Below are 18388 nucleotides of genomic sequence, written 5' to 3' on the forward strand. Positions count from 1 at the left end.
AAGTGGGAAAGCAGGAAAGACAAGAGGAGCCTGCGAGGCAGAGGGCAGGAGTATGGGGAGAAAAAAAAAGATGAGAAAGAAGGAGAAGGGAAAGCGAGCGCAAAGAGGCAGCTGGAAAGACATCAGGAAAATGTTGAGGCCTCAGCATCTGGAAAACAGACTGGGGGCTATATTTAGACTGTCATGACTTGCAATAATTTGTGCGAGGGGGAGAAAAAGGAAAATGTGAAGTTGGCGTCGTTTCAGGGAGGGAATGAGTTATAGGAAAAGAATGGCTTGATAGGGGAGAGCGGTGCAAAGCCTCAGTCTTTGGACCTTAGGAAAGGGAGTCTGAACAGAGCAGGGTGTCAAGAGTGAGTGATCGTGTTTACTCAGCCTAATGCAGCTCATGCCCCTGTTCTCAGACCGGCCCTGTGCACCCCACCAAGAATGTGGGTGCATTCCTGGGCATGCCAGGCAGCCGTGTGCCACAGCACCAAGACGTGTCCACCATGATGCAGGGTGCTTTCTGGAGAAGTGAGGGCTGAGCCAGGGGCTCTGCATGGGGGCTCAGGGCTACGTGAGCAGCGCTCTGCAAATCCCAGGAATTTGTATACATTGCTGAGGCCTTTCTCCAGCTGGATTATAAATAGAGGATTAGTTCAAAGGCAGGCAGCCTTTTAAAGAGATGGTGCCAAGTGAAGCCTGCAAACCAAATACAGTAAAACCTCCTTAAGCCCCTGTTGGTTTATTCCAAATAGCATATAAGTCAAAGCAACAGCATTTCCCTAGCTGACTAGGTGACCTATTTTTCTTTAGGGAAAAGTCTAGAGAGTTCAAATGAAGCAACACTAAAAACCTCAGTTATCCAGAAAGAAAAAAACTTTTCCATTCTGGATAGTGGAGCTTTCCAGCTAGCTAAAGATTTGCTCTTTGAACCATCACATTTAAAATTCTAATTATTTTGGACGGAAGTCTTTCTAAAAAAAAAAAAAGTCACATACTTTTCAGGTTTTAAGACAGACTATACTGATTTTAATTTAACATTGAACAGTTTTTGCTCTGCTTAGGGTCATTTTTATAAACTTAGTTACTGTGCTATTCCAGTAGTGCTGAAACTTTTGAGTATGTGTGGCCATTTGTCTCTATTCCAAGTCACTTCATATCACTATGCATTTGGGGTTTCTAGGTCCACTTTTTGTCAGGGAGTGTGCCACTTTACCTGTAGGGACCTCATGACTCAACTTCTTTTCGTCTGTTCTGGGTTTAGAAACCAGAAATGCAAACTTGTTAAAATTTTGTGTAAACAAAAAGTAAATAGATTATAAGTGAGGAACTTAGCCTTTTCCATTGCTGTAGGATTCATCCAGTTTTTCTTACAGGGTAATAGTTCATCTAGCCCTCTGGTGACAGTTGCTTTGAATTATATGTTACTTTAAATAAACCAATATGAGCCTACACAGATAATTTGGGCTGCTTAGATAACTTGGCTCATCTCCAGGTGCTGGTCTGATTTTAGATAGTGAGGTGTCTGGGAAGCTGGGTTTGGGGTAGATGAAGCTTTGCTCTAATTTGAAATCTATATTCTCAAGGCCCTTGCATTTGACGTAACTGGGATCTTTGCCTGCCTATATGTGAGGCTGGTAGTGTGATTAAACCCAGCACAGGAAAAAGATCATAAATAATGACCCCACCCAAGTGCTCATTAATGTCTCATTTACTGCGTCCTGGAAGATGATGGGGATTTCAGGGCAGGATGCTGAGCAGAAGAGCCACATGTAGCATCAAAGAATGGGGGACAGTGACTCAAAAGTATTGGATTGTGTGTTGGTTCAAGGAAGTTGGTAGAAACTGGATAATCAAAATGGATGAAAACAGGCCAAGCCAACCAGGGAGGGCCAAGGGCCTTGAGTTGTTTTTGGCATCTTCTGGTTAAGCAGTGAAACTCTGTCTATTGTTAATCAGATTTGGTGCCTTGTAAAGTCCTCAGATAGTTGGCCTTCCATCAGCAGAGACATTACTGACAGCGAAATTAGGCATCAGCAGTGTAAGTGACTTTATAGTCTCCTAGGCCAGCAGGCCAGCCTTAGAGGCCCTGCAGGCCAGGCCACTGCCTCAAGGCAGCCCTCTGTCCACATGCCTCAGAGCAGGAGGAGGCTCACATTATTTCAAAGGGTGTCCTGAAAAGCACTGTTACAGCTTACTCCTAAAAGGCCCAGGGTCAGACTAACTTTGTTCTCATATCAGATTAAAAGACAGTTTTTCCCTTTGCTGAAGATGTTCATTGTGGCCAGTCTGCCCACATGCTGATTTGAAGGAAATCTACCTTAAATAGCCATGTTCCAGAGTACGTCCCCATGTCTCTTCCTCACCTGACCAGGATGAGCACCTGACTCCAGGGTGACTCACTTATTGGTGACCCACCAAAGATGACTAATGATTGAGGTGGCCTGGCTCAAAATGATGAGCTAAGGTAAATACATCCTTTGAAGGAATCTAGAATTGAAAATGGATAGACTAGGCCAATTGGCAGTGGACAATGAAGTTGAGAATGTAGCTATGGAGTGGGGACCATGATGTCCGTCTGTAAGCTGACATTATGGTGAAGTGAAAAGTGGGAATAAGAAGTGGAGAGTTCAGAGATAGAACACGCAGAACATAAAGCTGCTAAGAGAGAGATGTCCAAGTTCCTCACAGCTTGTCTGTTCCCATGAATCCTGGTCACACTTACGTTTCTGGCTATGGAGCTAGCTTAAGCAGGCCTCTATTCTTTGCAACAAAGAGACCTTCATCTGAGACCACTGCAATCTCTATAAAACAGTTGCTCAAATGCCAGGAGCTTGAGGCCAGATCCATCTTAATATGTCCTTCTGTAGCCTGAGGAATTCCATGTCTTTAACTTTTTCTCAGAGGACCCATTTTCCAAGGCTTTAATCCTTATGTGTTCTTTCTCTGATCCCTCCTAAAGATGTCCAAATCCTCATGTTCCATTGCCCTGACTGGTGCCAGTGTTGCCCCTGGGGACAGCCAGGATTGATTGTAGTGCACAATGAGCTTCTGGTCATCAACCCTAGAACTGCACTCTGCTTGATTTCCTAATGACAGAGCTGTCCTGTTGACTGACACGCAAATCTGCTTCTCACCTAACCCGAAACCCCCCCAGGGTCATCACTGTTACAAAATGTCAGTGTAGGAAGGGGCTTGGAGGTCACCTAGCCCAACCCTGTCATTTTAGTAATGAAGAAACTGTGTCCCAAAGAGGCTACATAACTTGCCCAAGGTCAGGCAAAGTTAAATAACTTGCTTTGCCTTCAGTGTGTGTGTGTGTGTGTGTGTGTGTGTGTGTGTGTGTGTGCGCGCGCGCGCACACACATGCGCGCGCTTTTTGCCATTATCGAGCTTTATCTTACTAGGTTAAAAATTCTCAAGCTTCAGAGGGCATTTTGAATTGTGCACATTCAAATTCAAATGCATTGTGGTCCTCAGTGACTGATGGAAATGAGTGTACAGGTGTTCCACAGAACTCTAAATGCCTGGGGTCAAATGAACCCACGAAATACTCATCTTCTAGATGACTGGTCTCCAAAGTAGGATATGTGCAAGCTGTTCTATTGGGGTAAGGAAAAAAAATTAGAATGTCTATTTTGAAAAAATTTAATTTGTTGTGTTTCATATATATATATTTGGGGGTCCTCAAATGTTTTTATTAATAGGTGTATGCAATCAAGACTAACACGTAGTTCAACTTCAGAGTTGCTGTTTACAAAAGCACATATAATATAATGTGGTAGGGAGTGTGTATTCCCCCTAATCCTGCCTCATGCAATTTCACTAAGCAGGTAGTGCTTGTACTTGAAAATGAAATACTCATACAGAAAAAAAATGATACAATAACTTCAATTGGTTCTATAAAATACATTAATAAAGCTAATTAATCATTCCTAATTTTTCTTTTTTAAAAAAAATACCTTTTAGAAAAATAAGAAAAGATGGTTACTTCCTTAACATGAAAAAGTTTTTGTTTTGTTTTTGTTTTTTTTGGGGGGGCTGGCCAAGTGGCGCGATGGTTAAGAACTGGCTTTGGACGCCAGGAGACCCCGGTTCAGATCCCACATGAGGGCCAGTAACACTGCCCTCTACAGCTAAGATGCTGAACAACAGCTCAACCTGGAGCTGGGCTGCCTTGGGCCAGTGAAGCAACGTCCTCCACAACTAGACTGAAGAACAAAATGACAGCAACTTGTCTGTTCCCCTTCCCCCAACACCCCAGCACTGTTCCCATCCCCCTAATTCCCCAATTAAAAAAAATGTTTTTTTTAATCTCAAATCAAAAGCTAAAGTTATTCTTTTTTAAAATATATTTTTTTAAAATTATGGTTGACAAACAATATTATATTAGTTTCAGGTGCACAACATAGTGATTACAAATTTTTATAACTTACATAGTGATCACCCTGATAAATCTAATATCCATCTGACACCATACATAGTTATTACAACATTATCGACTATATTCCTTATTCTATACTTTATATCCTCATGGCTATTTTGTAATTACCAATTTGTACTTCTTAATCCATTCCTCTTTTTCACCCATCCCCCAACCCCCCCCCCCCCAGCTGGCAACCATTGAAATGTTCTCTGTCTCTATGAGTTTGTTTATGTTTTGTTTGTTTGTTTTGTTGTTTAGATTCCACATATAAATGAAATCATATGGCATTTGTCTTTCTCTTCTGCCTCACTTCACTCAGCCCAATATCCTCCATGTCCATCCATGTTGTTGCAGATGGCAAGATTTCATTCCTTTTTTGTGGCTGAATAATATTCCATTGTATATATGTACCACTTCTTCTTTATCCATTCATTCATTCATTGAGAGACACCTAGGTTGCCTCCATATCTTGGCTATTGTAAACAATGCTGCACTGAACATATAGATGCACATGTCTCTTTGAAGTAGTGTTTTGGGTTTCTTTGGATAAATACTCAGAAGTGGGATTACTGGGTCCTTCTCTGTCTTTTGCTATAGCCTTTGTTTTAAAGTCTATTTTGTCTGGTAATAGTATTGCTACCCCAGTTTATTTTATTTTATTTTTTTATTTCCATTTTCATGAAATATCTTTTTCCATTGCTTTACTTTCAATCTGTGTGTGTCTCTTGGTCTGAAGTGAGTCTCTTGTAGGCAGCATATGTAAGGGTCTTGCTTTACCCATTCAGCCACCCTATGTCTTTTGATTGGATCATTTAATCTATTTGCATTTAAAGTAATTGTTGATAGATATGTAGTTATTACCATTTTATTTTTCATATTTTGGATTTTTTTTTCCCTTCTTCTCCTTAAAAAAGTTCCTTCAACATTTCTTGTGATACTGGTTTGGTGGAAATGAATTCCTTTAGCTTTTTCTTGTCTGGGAAGCTCTTTATCTATCCTTTGATTCTAAATGATAGCTTTCCTGAGTAATCTTGGTTGTAGGTCCTTGCTTTTCATCACTTTGAATATTTTCTGCCAATCCCTTCTGGTTTGCAAAATTTCTGTTGAGAAATCAGCTGACAGTCTTATGGGAGCTCCCTTTTAGGTAACTGATTTCCTCTTGCTCCTTTTAAGATTCTCTCTTTACTTTTAAACCTTGGTCATTTTAATTATGATGTGTCTTGGTGTGGGCCTCTTTGGGTTCATCTTGTTTGGGACTCTGTGTTTCCTGGGTTTGTATGTTAATTTCCTTTGCTAGATTAAGGAAGTTTTTCATTATTATTTCTTCAAATAGGTTTCCAATTCCTTGCTCTCTCTCTTCTCCTTCTGGTACCCCTATGATGTGACTGTTGTTATGCTTGATGTTGTCACAGAACTCAAATCTATTCTTAATGATATAACATTAGAGACATTCTCATTAAAAGTAGAGATAAAGTAAGGATGTCAGCTATTACTTTTATTATATAGTTTTATTATATAATAACCATTTTGATGTTTCTTCCACTTCAAAAAGACATGATATAGCAATGAGAGGTAAAACTCCTGGAAAAGAGATGAATAAAATTAGGTTTCAATAAGATGGATTAACATAAGACACAGAAATAAAAACCAACACTGAAGCAAACTGTGTCAATTTCCTCCAATAACCCAAAGATAAATAGATAGAAGTTCCTTTACATTCAAAATTTTAATGCTGGAAGAGATCTTAAATATGTACCTTACCCACAGATGATACTCAAGAAATATTTGTTGAATATATGAATGATTAAATAACATGAATAAGGTCACATTTAAGAAAAATGGATTTTTCTTTATGTGTAAGACGCAGAGTAACCACAAATCACTGAGAAGAGAAGAATTTTATTCAGCAAATAGGGCTGAGATAAAGAGTTAAATGTAAAAAAACAATAAAAAGAACCCACACAGATTTCTAGAAGAAAATATAAGTGAAAAGGTATACCTAATCTCTAGATGAGGAGGGACTCTAGGCTAAATGCAATAAAATAATCATGAAAGAACTAGAGATTTAACTACATAAAATGTATAAATGCTTTTATTTTGGAAAATAATAGAAGCTTAATTAAAAGGCAAACAACAAGCTGGGAGAAATATTTGCAACAAAATGTGAGAGACACAGTTACTATCCTATAGTTCATGTGGTTTGACAATAAAAACAAAAAGATAAATGAGCAAAGGACAGGAACATATAGTTTATATAAAAGGAGGCGCAAAAGACCAACCTTTCAGAAAAAAGGCTCAGCTTCATAGATAATCAGAGCTTTATAAATGATAATTTTCTACGTATCAAAGGAGCAAAGTTCTGTTTATTTTTAAATGAAATAACTTAAAACTGCCACTTTTGTGGGGAAATAGTTGTTCTCACTCACTGCTGGGGGACAGAAAGCTGGCACCACTTTACAGAAAAGACTTTTGGTCATATGCATCCAGAACCTTGAAAATGTTCATCAACTTTGATCCATTAATTCCACTTCTGAGAATTCTACCTAAGGTAAGGTTGCCAGGTTTGGCAAGAAAAAATATAAGAAGCTCAGTTAAATCTAAATTTCAGACATACAACAAGTACTTTTTACTGTAAAAAGAAGTTTGTCCCTGGCAATGTTTTGGGCAATTTATACCAAAAAATTATCCATTGTTTATCTAAAATGCCAGTTTAACCAAGCATCCTGTATTATATCTGTCAATCCTTGCTTGTGGAAGTAATCCAAAATACAGCAAAGATTTATGTACAAATATTTATTGCAATTTTATTTACAATGGCAAAAATATTGAAATAAAAAAATCCTAAATTTCCAACAACAGGGGCATGGGAGAGGGGTTTGTGTCTGAAGCTTTTAATGACAATACTTACAATATAAGGCCAACTTAAAAAGAAACCAAGCAGGCACCTTACACCCATTAGGATGGCTGCTATCAAAAAAACAAAAAACAAAAAAAACAGAAAGTAACAAATGTTGGGGAGGTTGTAGAGAAGAAATCGCAACACTTGTGCACTGTTGGTAGAAATGCAAAGCAGCACAGCCAATGTGAAAAACAGTATGGCAGTTCCTCCAAAAATTAAAAATAGAATTACCATATGAACCAGCAATTCCACTTCTGGGTATAGACCCAAAAGAATTGAAAGCAGCGTTTTGAAGAGATATTTGAACACCCATGTTCACAGTAGAATTATTCACAATAGCTACAACATAGAAGCAACCCGAGTGTCTGTTGAAATGAATGGATAAGCACAATGTGGCTTACACCTACAATGGAATATTATTCAGCCTTAGAAAGAAAGGAAATCCTGACACATGCTACACCATGGATGAACCTTGGGGACATTATGCCAAGTGAAATAAGCCAGATACAAGAAGACAAATACTGCACGATTCTACTTATATCAAATACTTAGAGTAGTCAAAAGTAGACAGAAAGTAGAATGGTGGTTGCCTGGGGCTGGGGGAGGAGGGAATGGGGACAGAGTTTCAGGTTTGCAAGATGAAGAGTTCTGATGCTTAGCTGCACAATAGTGTGGATATACTTAATACCACTGAGCTGTATACTTAAAAATGGTTTAGATGGTAAATGTTGAGTGTATTTATTTTACCACAATAAAAAACTGTTAAAAAAAAAGTGAGGTAAAAATCTATGATCTCAAGTACATAAAATAATATTCACAGGACAGTAACACAAAATGCTAACAGCAACCCTCCCTGAGTACTGACATCATGGGTTATATTTATTCTCTTCTTTATATAGCTCTGTATTTCCTAAATTCCCTATAATGAGCACATAAAACCTTTTCTTTGGGGGGGGGTGTAATTAAGAAAAAGAACAGGATATGGTCAAACCTGCAACTATTAATGTTTGATGACATGTCTATGAACATCTGAACTAATGATGCTCTGAGGTGAGGTGGGAAATGGGGTGGAGGCGACACTTCTAACATATCTTTGCTCAGAGATTCAATAAGGAGGACGACCCTCAGGGTGATTCATGTGTTTCAAAAAGCAGCAGTGGAAAACTGGGCCCTGTTTCCAGGAAGGGGACCAGGCAGGTGTCCAGAGAAGAGATGCTACAGACAGTCCTTAGATGGTCTCACAGGGCAGGATTTTGGGGTTCCCTCAAGGGGACAGAGAAGTGGAAGAAAAAGGTAGATCTTATGGCCAAAAACTACGGCAAGGTCCCAGGCCACGGCCTGGGCACCAGAAGTGGGCAGAGGGGATGGTCCTGCACAACCCTCCCCCATTCCTGAGGCCTTAGGGGCAACTTTCATGTCTGAACACTCAGTGGATGCTCACTGCACGAGTTATGATGAACAGGTACTTGCTTGTTGCATGAACTAGGATGCCAGTGGTGCCCAGGGTAAGCCCAAGGCAAGACCTGGGCAGGGGAAAAGAGGAGAGAAAACCATGGGCAGAGGAGGGAACAGGTGGAGGGAGTATGAGGGTGTGTAAGGCAGGCGGGTGGCAAAGCACCCCCACAACAAAGGGTAGGCAGCCTTGGGAAAGGCTGGTGATAGACACCGGGGAGGCAGCCCAAATCAGAAGCTGAGAGATGACGGCCTACTGGAGTCAGCACCTTCTCCCATCCAGAGCGAGCACTCCCCCACCCGCCCCCACCACTCCTTTTACGTCTCAGCTCCTCTCCTCTGGGAACCTGCAAAGCTCTGCCAGGGGGAAGTTGGGATCCGATGCTTTAGTGTTTGAGGCAGGGCCTGCAAGGAGGGGTGCGTGGCCCTCCCAAACCTTCCAGGACAGAGGAAGACACAGGGCTGGTCTGATTTTCTGGCATGCGGTTAACATGAATAGTATTTCACATGAGTTATATGTTCTGAACACGGCTGCCCATTCCTCAGAGGAGTAGGATAAAGGAAGTAACAAAGGGCAGGAAAGGAGAGAATTTTACCATTCGTCTGTAACCATTTCTTTTCTCCTCTTGTGGAAATAAGGAAGTAGGATGGCTCCGCAAAAGCACTTCCTTTTGAGAGTGATCTGGTTTAATCTGTATTCCCCCCTCTGCTCCCTCCCTTCTCTGGACTCTTTTTCTGTCTGTATCCTCCAGAGCAGTGTTGACAATGAACATGGTGGTCATTCATAGCCATTATGGCCACATATATCAGCTGACTTCTGCTGGACTCCTCCATCTGCCGCCCTCCCAGGAGCCTCAAACTCACCATTTCCCAAGTTGAGCTCCTCATCTTCCCCCTAAACCTGCACTTGTCTGGCCTCAGTGGCAGGTGGAGGCATCGCCATCCCAAGGGAGGGAATGGGAGTCATTTTCGTAGCCTCCTTCCCCTCACCTCCCACGTTAAAGCTGTCCCCATGTCTCCTCATGTCATCCCCTTGATGTCTCTCAGTCATCGTCCTGCAGTGGTTGAAGTCTCTAGCTTTGAGAATCCTAAGTGTGTGAACTTTGGTTGGTTACTGACTTCTCTAAGTCTCGGCTCTCTATTTATAAAATGGGTGTAAAAAATAAGTAAAGGCAATGCATGTAAATCTCTTAGCAAGCGGCTGGCATATGGTGCATACCTAGTAAGCATGATAACAGGCCGTCATTATTATCATTACCACCACTCTCTAGACCTTTATCACCTTGTATCTGAACTGTGTCTTGGGCTTTCTCGCCCCTATTCTCTTCTCCTCACATCTCCCCTCCAAATAGCCACTAAGGCAAGCTCACTAGAATACAATGCACACATGACTATTATCAGTTTCCTGCTTAAAGCCCTTGAGGGTTATCCATTGCCCATGGGGTAAGTCCCTTAACACAATGGACAGTCTCCAAGTTCAGGATCCTGCCTACATCTCCCATTGCAGCTCTCACCCCTTCAGCTTCAAGTCTATGGTCAGAGATACTAGACTCAGAGATTCCCACCTCACCCACATCTCAGCACCTACTCCAACACACATGGTGCTGTTGTTGATCGCGGCTCCTTTGCTCTTGTGGTTCCTCAATCCTGGAATATTCCAGCCACTCTCGGAGAACTCTTCTCCCCTAAGAGTCAGAGGATAACCTTCCCCCACCAAGCCAAGGCTGAATCTCCCTTTCTAGGACTATTTTGATCGCTGCATTTACCATGCAGCATTTTCAGGATCTGCTTCTGTGTCTATTGGCTCTACCAGAGTATAAGCTTTTTTTTTTTTTTAAAGATTTTTATTGGGGAATTGGGGGGAGGGGAACAGTGTTGGGGAATTGGGGAAGGGGAACAGACAAGTCGCTGTCCTTTTGTTCTTCAGTCTAGTTGTGGAGGACATTGCTTCACTGGCCCAAGTTGGCACCATCATTGCGCTCTTCCCGGGAGAGGCAGATCAGTCGCCGGCTTCTGGACGGCCGCTCACTGCGGCTGCTGGCCGCTCACGCTGGCTGCTGGCCGCTCACGGTAGCCCATGGCAACCCACTGACACAGGGGCCGCAGCCTACGCCGTCGCCAGCGATTCATGGCAGCCCAGCTCCAGGTTGAGCTGTTGTTCAGCATCTTAGCTGTGGAGGGCAGTGTCACTGGCCCTCATATGTGGGATCCGAACCGGGGCCCTCTGGTGTCCCAAACCAGTTCTTAACCATCGCGCCACTCGGCCGGCCCCAGAGTATAAGCTTTTTGAGGTCAGGAATTTTGTCTGCGTCCCTTGAATACCCACCACCTAGTAAGGTGTCTGGCCCTCAGTAGGTACACAGTAAATGTTTGCTACATGAATTACTAAGTACTGCCACTGGGCAAAGCACATTACCAAGCAGACTACTTCTAATCCTTACAACAAGCTTGACGAGTAGGTATTAGTATGCCCATTGAATAGATGAGGAAACTGAGGCTCAGAGACGTTAAGTTTTTTGCTCAAGGTGGCTATACCTGTGTTCAGACCTAGATCTTCTCCAAAGTCCATATTTTTGCTGCTGCCCCACAGTGAATCCCTGGAAAGGCTTCCCTTTGGGGGCCCCATTGGCTATTGGGAAGTGAAGTTAATGTCCTACCAGGGGGTCATGCACACCTGGTTCAGGGATGTGCTTATGGAAAGTATTAGGGAATTATTGCTGGCTGCTGCCAAAGCCTTGAAACCTGGTTCTGCACACCTCTACCACAGCCCTTGGGGGACTCACATTGAAGAGCTCTTCCTCTATACCCCTTTCTATGAAGTCTCTGCAGAACTGACTGAGTCTTTCTCTTTCTCCTCAAGTTGTCTCTTTTTGCTTTCTCTCTGGCTTGTTCTCCTCCCTCTAACTCCTAAATGCAGACACTCTCCCTGCTAAATGGAAAGGAGCTTTGTTTCTCTTGCTGACATACTCCTTCAGATCTCAGCCGGTGTCCCTGTCCTTGTGGCAGAGATGACCACTAGATTGTCCTGCTCCCAGAGATGCGTGGCCAGCCAGGGACCACTCACCTGGGGCCCCTGCATATGGGTGGGACCATGTGACTGAGTTCTGGCCAATGGAACGTCTGGTTTGTAAAAACCTCCTGTGAGATCCTCCACATTCTCCTGCCAGATGATGTTCATTGCAGGGCGACCCCCAGAGCCACATGTTGAAAATGGCAGAGCCCCATCCCCTCAGCCTGGTGCCATGTTAACTTGATGTGAGTGAGAAATAAACTTCTATTGTGCATCAGAGGCTTAGGTGTCTGTTGTAGCAGCTAGCATGCCTTAACTAAATCAGACCCTCACTGATCTTCACAGTCCTGGGATCTCCCCACCCCAGGAGCCTCCCGATTTCGCTCTACCCTACACCTTACTGCCAAATCGACCTTCCTTCAATCTATCTGGGTCGTGTTTCTGCCTTCCTGCCAACTCTCCAATGGCTCCCCTTTATCTACAGACTCAAGGATAAGCTTCTGGGAGAGGCATGGAGACCCTGGGCTCTAAGCCCCCTCCCTGCCACTTACTCTTTCACATTCTTGCACTCCTTCCTGTCAAACCTGAATGCTTAGAGCTGCCCAAATATGTCCTGCTTACTCTTGTCTCTGCTTCTTGTTGTTTTGTCTCCACTTTGTCAAAATTCTCCCATTTAAAATTCTTCCTTCTTCAAGATGGACTTTTCAAGTCTTCCAGCCACATAGAATGGCTCCTCTCAGAAAGTTCCCAGCCCTCTGTTTGGCTCTTTCGTGGGGTCTACCAGTTGTCAAACTGCACTATAAAGATGTTGCCTGCTCAACTCTCTTGCCCTCGCTCTGGACTGCTGGATCCCTGAGCACAGGCCTGGGTCTCCGTTGTCCCCACCAGGCCAGGCAAAGCCCAGGTACAAAGTGGGGGCCAGCTTGCCACCCCTCACCCAACAAACTTCCATCTTTCTTTCTTGAGGGTGAGGCCAGGGGATTGCAGAGTATACACAACCAGCTCCTCCCAACACACCGAGAGGGCTAACTTTGTGAGCTTTTGCATCTGCGGATTCCTCTGTCTTTCTCTTTTCTTCTTTTTGTACACAGGGTCTTGGAGCTTGCTCGGAGGCCTGGCTGAGATGGGAAGACGTTGGCTGCCCTGTTATATTTAGGCTCGCAGGGACATCAATCTAAGGCTCTTTAAAAATAAGGTTCCTGTTTCAGCTGGATCCCCAAGCATGTCCCCACCCACTCCTGTAACGAGAAGCTAAGCTCGTTTGCCTCCTCCAAGTCCCCAGTCTCAATTACAGGCCCTTCACATGGCCCACACCTGTGGGAATGTGTGTTAGGATGTCAGCGAACATTCGCCCTCCCTGCCCCAGTTCAAAGAAGGATTTCTCTCCTCTTCTAGGCCTTTCTCCACCAGGGCTTTTCTCTCCTTTCTTTCCCAGGGGTCCTTGCAACCTTCATTGAGGTCCCTTCTCTCTCAAATTATCCAGAAACAAACCTTGTTGATGGAAAAGATACTGCCTCATCTGGAGTCCCTGAGTCCTTCTTCAGAGGTCATCTTCACCTCTATGGGAAGAAGCAAATAGAAGACAAAGACCAAAGTCTGAAGCAGAAAACAGGGCTTGCAGTTGTGCTAGAATGTGTGATGGGGGCCTCTGAATGAATGCTCCTTGTGGGCAGCCTGTGTGTGTAAATGTGCGTGTGTGTGTGTGTGTGTGTGCGCGTGTGCGCGTGTGTGTGTGTGTGTGTGTGTGTGTAGCACCCTGAGGGTGTATGAGCAGCAGCACATGGGATGTTGAGGCCAACCCTTCCTTCTCGCTCACTTGGCTACCGCAGCCCTGGTTCTTTTCCATCCACACTGATGAAACGCTTCTTTATGTCTTATTCACATCCTGTCCTGACTACCACAATTGTCTCCTTGCCGGGCCCACATGTCTCTCATCACCAATGGGATCCAAATGTTGCTGACAAAATAATCTTGCTGCCTTTGTGCTGCAATCACATTCCTCCACTTTTTCAAATTCTTCTCTGTCTCCCATTACTGGGGGAATCACACACTCAGACCACCATCTCTCTCTGCTTCTTCACATCCCCCTCACCACCCCACCCCACACCTCTCTGCCTTTCCTACCAGTCATTTTCCTCCCCTTTCTAAGATCACAGCTCTTTTGGGCCTGACCAGTATTCCTGTCACCACCTCCTAGTGCTATTTATCCAGTCAGCAAATGTTTATTAAGAGTGACAGACACTCTTCTAGGCACTAGAACAAAACTGAGGACAGCAGTCAACAAAACAAAATGCAGTAGGATGTCTGAATTATAAGTACTATGAAGAAAAGTAAAGCAGAGACAGAGCTGCTCTTACAGAGGGTGGTGGCGAAGGCCTCCCTGAGGGAAACTGCTTTCTCCCTTCCTCCATTTAGAATATCTCTAACATACTCCTGCTTTGCCAGAGGCCTCCCCTACCCTCCTCTGTGTTTGTATCATGTTTATCTTGATCTGAAGAGTAGGGAAGGCTCTGCGCATAGCTTTGCTGCAGCAGGAGACCTGTTGCATTATTAACTCATTCAAGACTCGCTATGAGTAGAAAGGACCAAGCACACACACACAAATTGCTAAACATAGACCCAGCCCTCTTCCATTTTCCTGTCCGAAACACAAATATTCATTTACATATAGTGTCTGGACGATGAGTGGGGGCTCTGCCTGAGTGTCCTGTCCATGTCCAAATTGTGATTCCCCTTTCCTGGAACCAAGGAGCATCTGCTGGCATTGGTGACCCAAGTCTGGCTCTGACTGCTCCAGCCAGCACTCCCCCCTCCCCCACCTTAGACAAAGTGCAGCAGAGCTCACTGCAGGGATGTTGGACACCCATCAGCACCATCGCGGCTTTAAAATAGCCTACAGGAAAAGCACCCAGTGGTAGAGTCTTCATAAACAATTTTATTAGCAAGTGAAATGATGAACATTAAATAGCAATAAAAATTGCTGCCACTTAAAAAAAAAAAAGGAGCTGTGTATGTGTGTGTTTTCTTTCCTGGAAGGGGAAAGGGTAGGAGGGGTAGGAAGACGAGAACCAAGTGGTGGATTGCTCATCTTTTCACAGAGGCTCTCTCTGGCAGCTGGCTCCAGGGTGATGGCCATGCTGCCCATAGAGTTTGTCCTTGTCCTTTCTGTTCCTGGTCCGTCTAGATCCTCCATGCTCAATACAATAGCTGCTAGCCCCAGTGGGCCACAGGACACTTGGAATGTGCTCGCCTGAGTCGATATAGTTTCTGAGTGTAAAACACGCACTGGAGTTTGAAGATTAAGTACAAAACAAGCAAATGTGAAAAACACCCCTCAAAGGATTGTTTCTATTGATTACATGTTGAAATGATATTTTTGGGCTACGTAAAATGTAATAATTATAATAAATAAATATTATATTAGTAATCATACTTATGAATAAAATGTATTCTTAAAATTAATTTCACCTGTTCGTTTTTACCTTTTTAATGTGGCTATGAGGAAAAGTAAATTTGCATATGGATGTGCATTTGTGGCTTGTATTACATTTCTATGGAAAAGCGGTGGTTCTAGCATCGATCTCTGGCTTTTAAAACGCTGTTGAAGGCAGTTACACTTGGTGCTATGGGAATCTTACACAGAACTCCACTATATAAAGCAGGTAAAAGTGGAGCTGCCCAGGTGGAAGCGGGCATATTTGTAAGGAGAGGGGGTTGAGGTGCATGGTTGGGGGCTGGGAGTGGAGGGGGAGCCCTATCCATTATCAGGGCCTGGTCTGGCTCATTTATTATTGGATTGGATCATCCATTCATTTGAAATTGTGGGGAAAATACTCGGAGGAGGCCCCCATTCAATCATCCTAAGTGGAATCTGATCGTTATCTTGGGATAAACATTCCAAATGGAAGGTGAGTGCTGGGAGATAAGGAAGATAAGGAAACCATATGGCCCTGTCAGGAGGCTCCTAGGGCCTTATTCTTGAAAGGATTAATGAGTTCAAAGGGGGTGGTGGGGGGGTGGGGTCACCTCAGCTCTGTTTTGTGGAGGCAGAAGCCCCAAAGCCCCAAATAGGAATGTGAACTGTACTGAGGCAGGGAAGACTGGAACTCAAAATCCTCTCTTTCCTTTCTTGGGTTCTTCCCCCATCTGTCCACCCCTCTTCACAACAAAGCTCTTCAGACTGGTAGACATGGACCCTCAATCTCTAAACTGCACTCAGCATCCTAGGCCTTCAGGGTTTGGAGTATGGGATCTGCTCCCCCACCCCTTGATCTAGCAAAATTTCCTGAGACTCTACCTCTGCCCCCCCCCATCTCTCCCATTAGCTTTGGTGGCCACCAGAGTGGGTACACAGGGGAGAGGGGCTTTCCTGGCAGGTGTAGGGTTTTCGGTGGGCCTGTTGGGCCACATGGCAAAGCTAAGAATCGCCTGCCATGGGGGAAGACAGGTAATATGAGCCACGGAGAAAGGGATCTGGGGCTGGGGCGTGGGGTGGGGTGGGGGGAACAGAGGCAACAGGCTTTTGAGCACGTTCTCTCCTCCCCTACGTCACAAGGCACTTCATCCTTCATTCCTCAGGCACTGCTGTTCTTGCATAGCTGTTTTCAGACCCACAACTGGAAACTATTGAAGGCATTCAGTTTAGATGCAAAAGTGGGTGCTCAAAGCAGACAGGGTGGCTTCAGGATGGTGTGACAGTGGTCACTAATAAGAATAAGAATAATACAAAGAATAACCAGTATTTACTGAGGGCTCGTTTTGTGGCAGTGCCTACAATGATTGTCTCATTAAATCCATAATAGCTCTGGGAGATAGGTGTCATTTTACCAACGAGGAAACTGAGGCTCAGAGAGGTTAAGTCACTTGCCCAAGGTTGCACAGTTAGTAAGAGCTAGAGCCAGGAGCCAAACCCAAGAGGCTGAACCTAGAAGCCTAAGGTCTTGAGGTAGACAGGGGCCCAGGACATGATTATTCCTGTCAGACTTTGGCAGCCCTGGTCAGTGACAAGCACGTAGAAGAGACCACACCCCACCCCACCCCCCTGCTCACATTTTGGACAGCCCCAAAGTAACATGGGCAGTTGTACCTGGCTGCCAACCAAGTGGGCCCCTTATCCCCCACTCCCAGTATGGTCACATCTTAGGAAGAGGTGGGAACAACTGGGGTGGGGGCGCGGCAGGGATTGCACAGAGTTCCAGCTACACACTTCCCTGCCTTAGGCTGGCCCTAGCTGATGGCCTTGGTTTGGGGCTTTTCTGTGCTCTGAGCACATCTAAACATTTGGAGAAAAACAAGAAAGCGAACAATAGAGGCTTGTGGGCTAGAGGACAGGGCCGACTTCCCCTGGGGACTCAGCACTGTTCATAAGCTGCCCCAGCTGCACTCTCACGGTTGGGATGTCACTGGAGCCTGGCTGAATGGCAGCCTTGTCCTCGCTGGGGGCTGGCTACTGGCTCCTCTTATATATGGTTGGGGGGATGCGAATGCCAGTGAGGGAGCCCGGCGCTCAGGAGGAAGGCATGTTTTCGTGCCTGAATTTTGAGAAATCACACAGAAAAGATGCATCTGAGCCTTGGCATTGTAGTTCTGCCAAGTTGCCCCCTGACAGACATGTCCTGATCAGAGGTGTTTGCCCCACAAGAAAAGAATCAGCTTTCCATCGAGTGGACTCTGGGTACTGCCCCCAGAGAGCTCATGCTGCAAAAGGCCTGGAGAGTAAGAGGGACTCACTGGTGCCGAGATCAGTTTGCACGGCCGGAAATGGCCATGCTGCCTTCAGAAAGATGCGTGTTGGGCATCACACTGGGTGGGGTGGGAGGGTGGCCTATGGTGGGCTTCTCTGAGCTGTCCCCACCTTTCTATAGCCCAAGATTTTTAAGACAGTTGTCTCCCATTGTCACAGCCAAGGGCAGCAGGGCAGGGTGCTATAGGCCAAGAGTCAGTGGGTGCAGGGGTGCTTAGACCCCCCCCCCTTATCATTCACAGCTGATCGAGTGATGCCAAACAAGACCCAGTCAGGCTAAATTCCCCCATCAGGTGCTCCCCACATCTATCTCCCGGACCCCCGACAACTGTGAGGGACAGGGTGTCCTCGTCTGGATGGCCTCCCTGGAAAAGGCTGGAATATTTCTAAAGAGGCTGTTCAGACATCACATCACAGTCCCAGACGGCTCTGAGGTTCTTGCACTCCCTTGGCTGCCCTCCCTGGGAAATGCTTTGGATCAGACAGCACTTCTGGGTTGTTTTTGCCTGAGGAAAGTGGTAAGAATTCAGCAAGAATCCCATGGTTGAAGTAAAAGTCAGTGAATTTACTTACTAAAAGTCTTTGTAAAGAACCAGCCATCCAGGGGGCGTGAGGGCATATTAAGGTGGGGACTGAGGACACTGTGAGGGTAAGAAGGCCCCCAGGAGAGGGCACCTTAGGGACAAAGAGAGAGAGGAATTTAGAGACAAATGGTTTGGCCCTGAAGACTAAAGAAAGGGTTTTTCAGTGTCTAAGAAGTTCAAAATGGCTGCGCAAGGTCACACCTACAAGCACTGACCAACAGTGTTGGGCTGAAGAGGTCTCCTGGAGCGTATGCACTCCTTCTGCCCTCCAGTCCTTAGCAGACGCTCA

Source organism: Hipposideros armiger, unplaced genomic scaffold (assembly GCF_001890085.2).
Source record: "Hipposideros armiger isolate ML-2016 unplaced genomic scaffold, ASM189008v1 scaffold_59, whole genome shotgun sequence".
Classification (NCBI taxonomy): domain Eukaryota; kingdom Metazoa; phylum Chordata; class Mammalia; order Chiroptera; family Hipposideridae; genus Hipposideros; species Hipposideros armiger.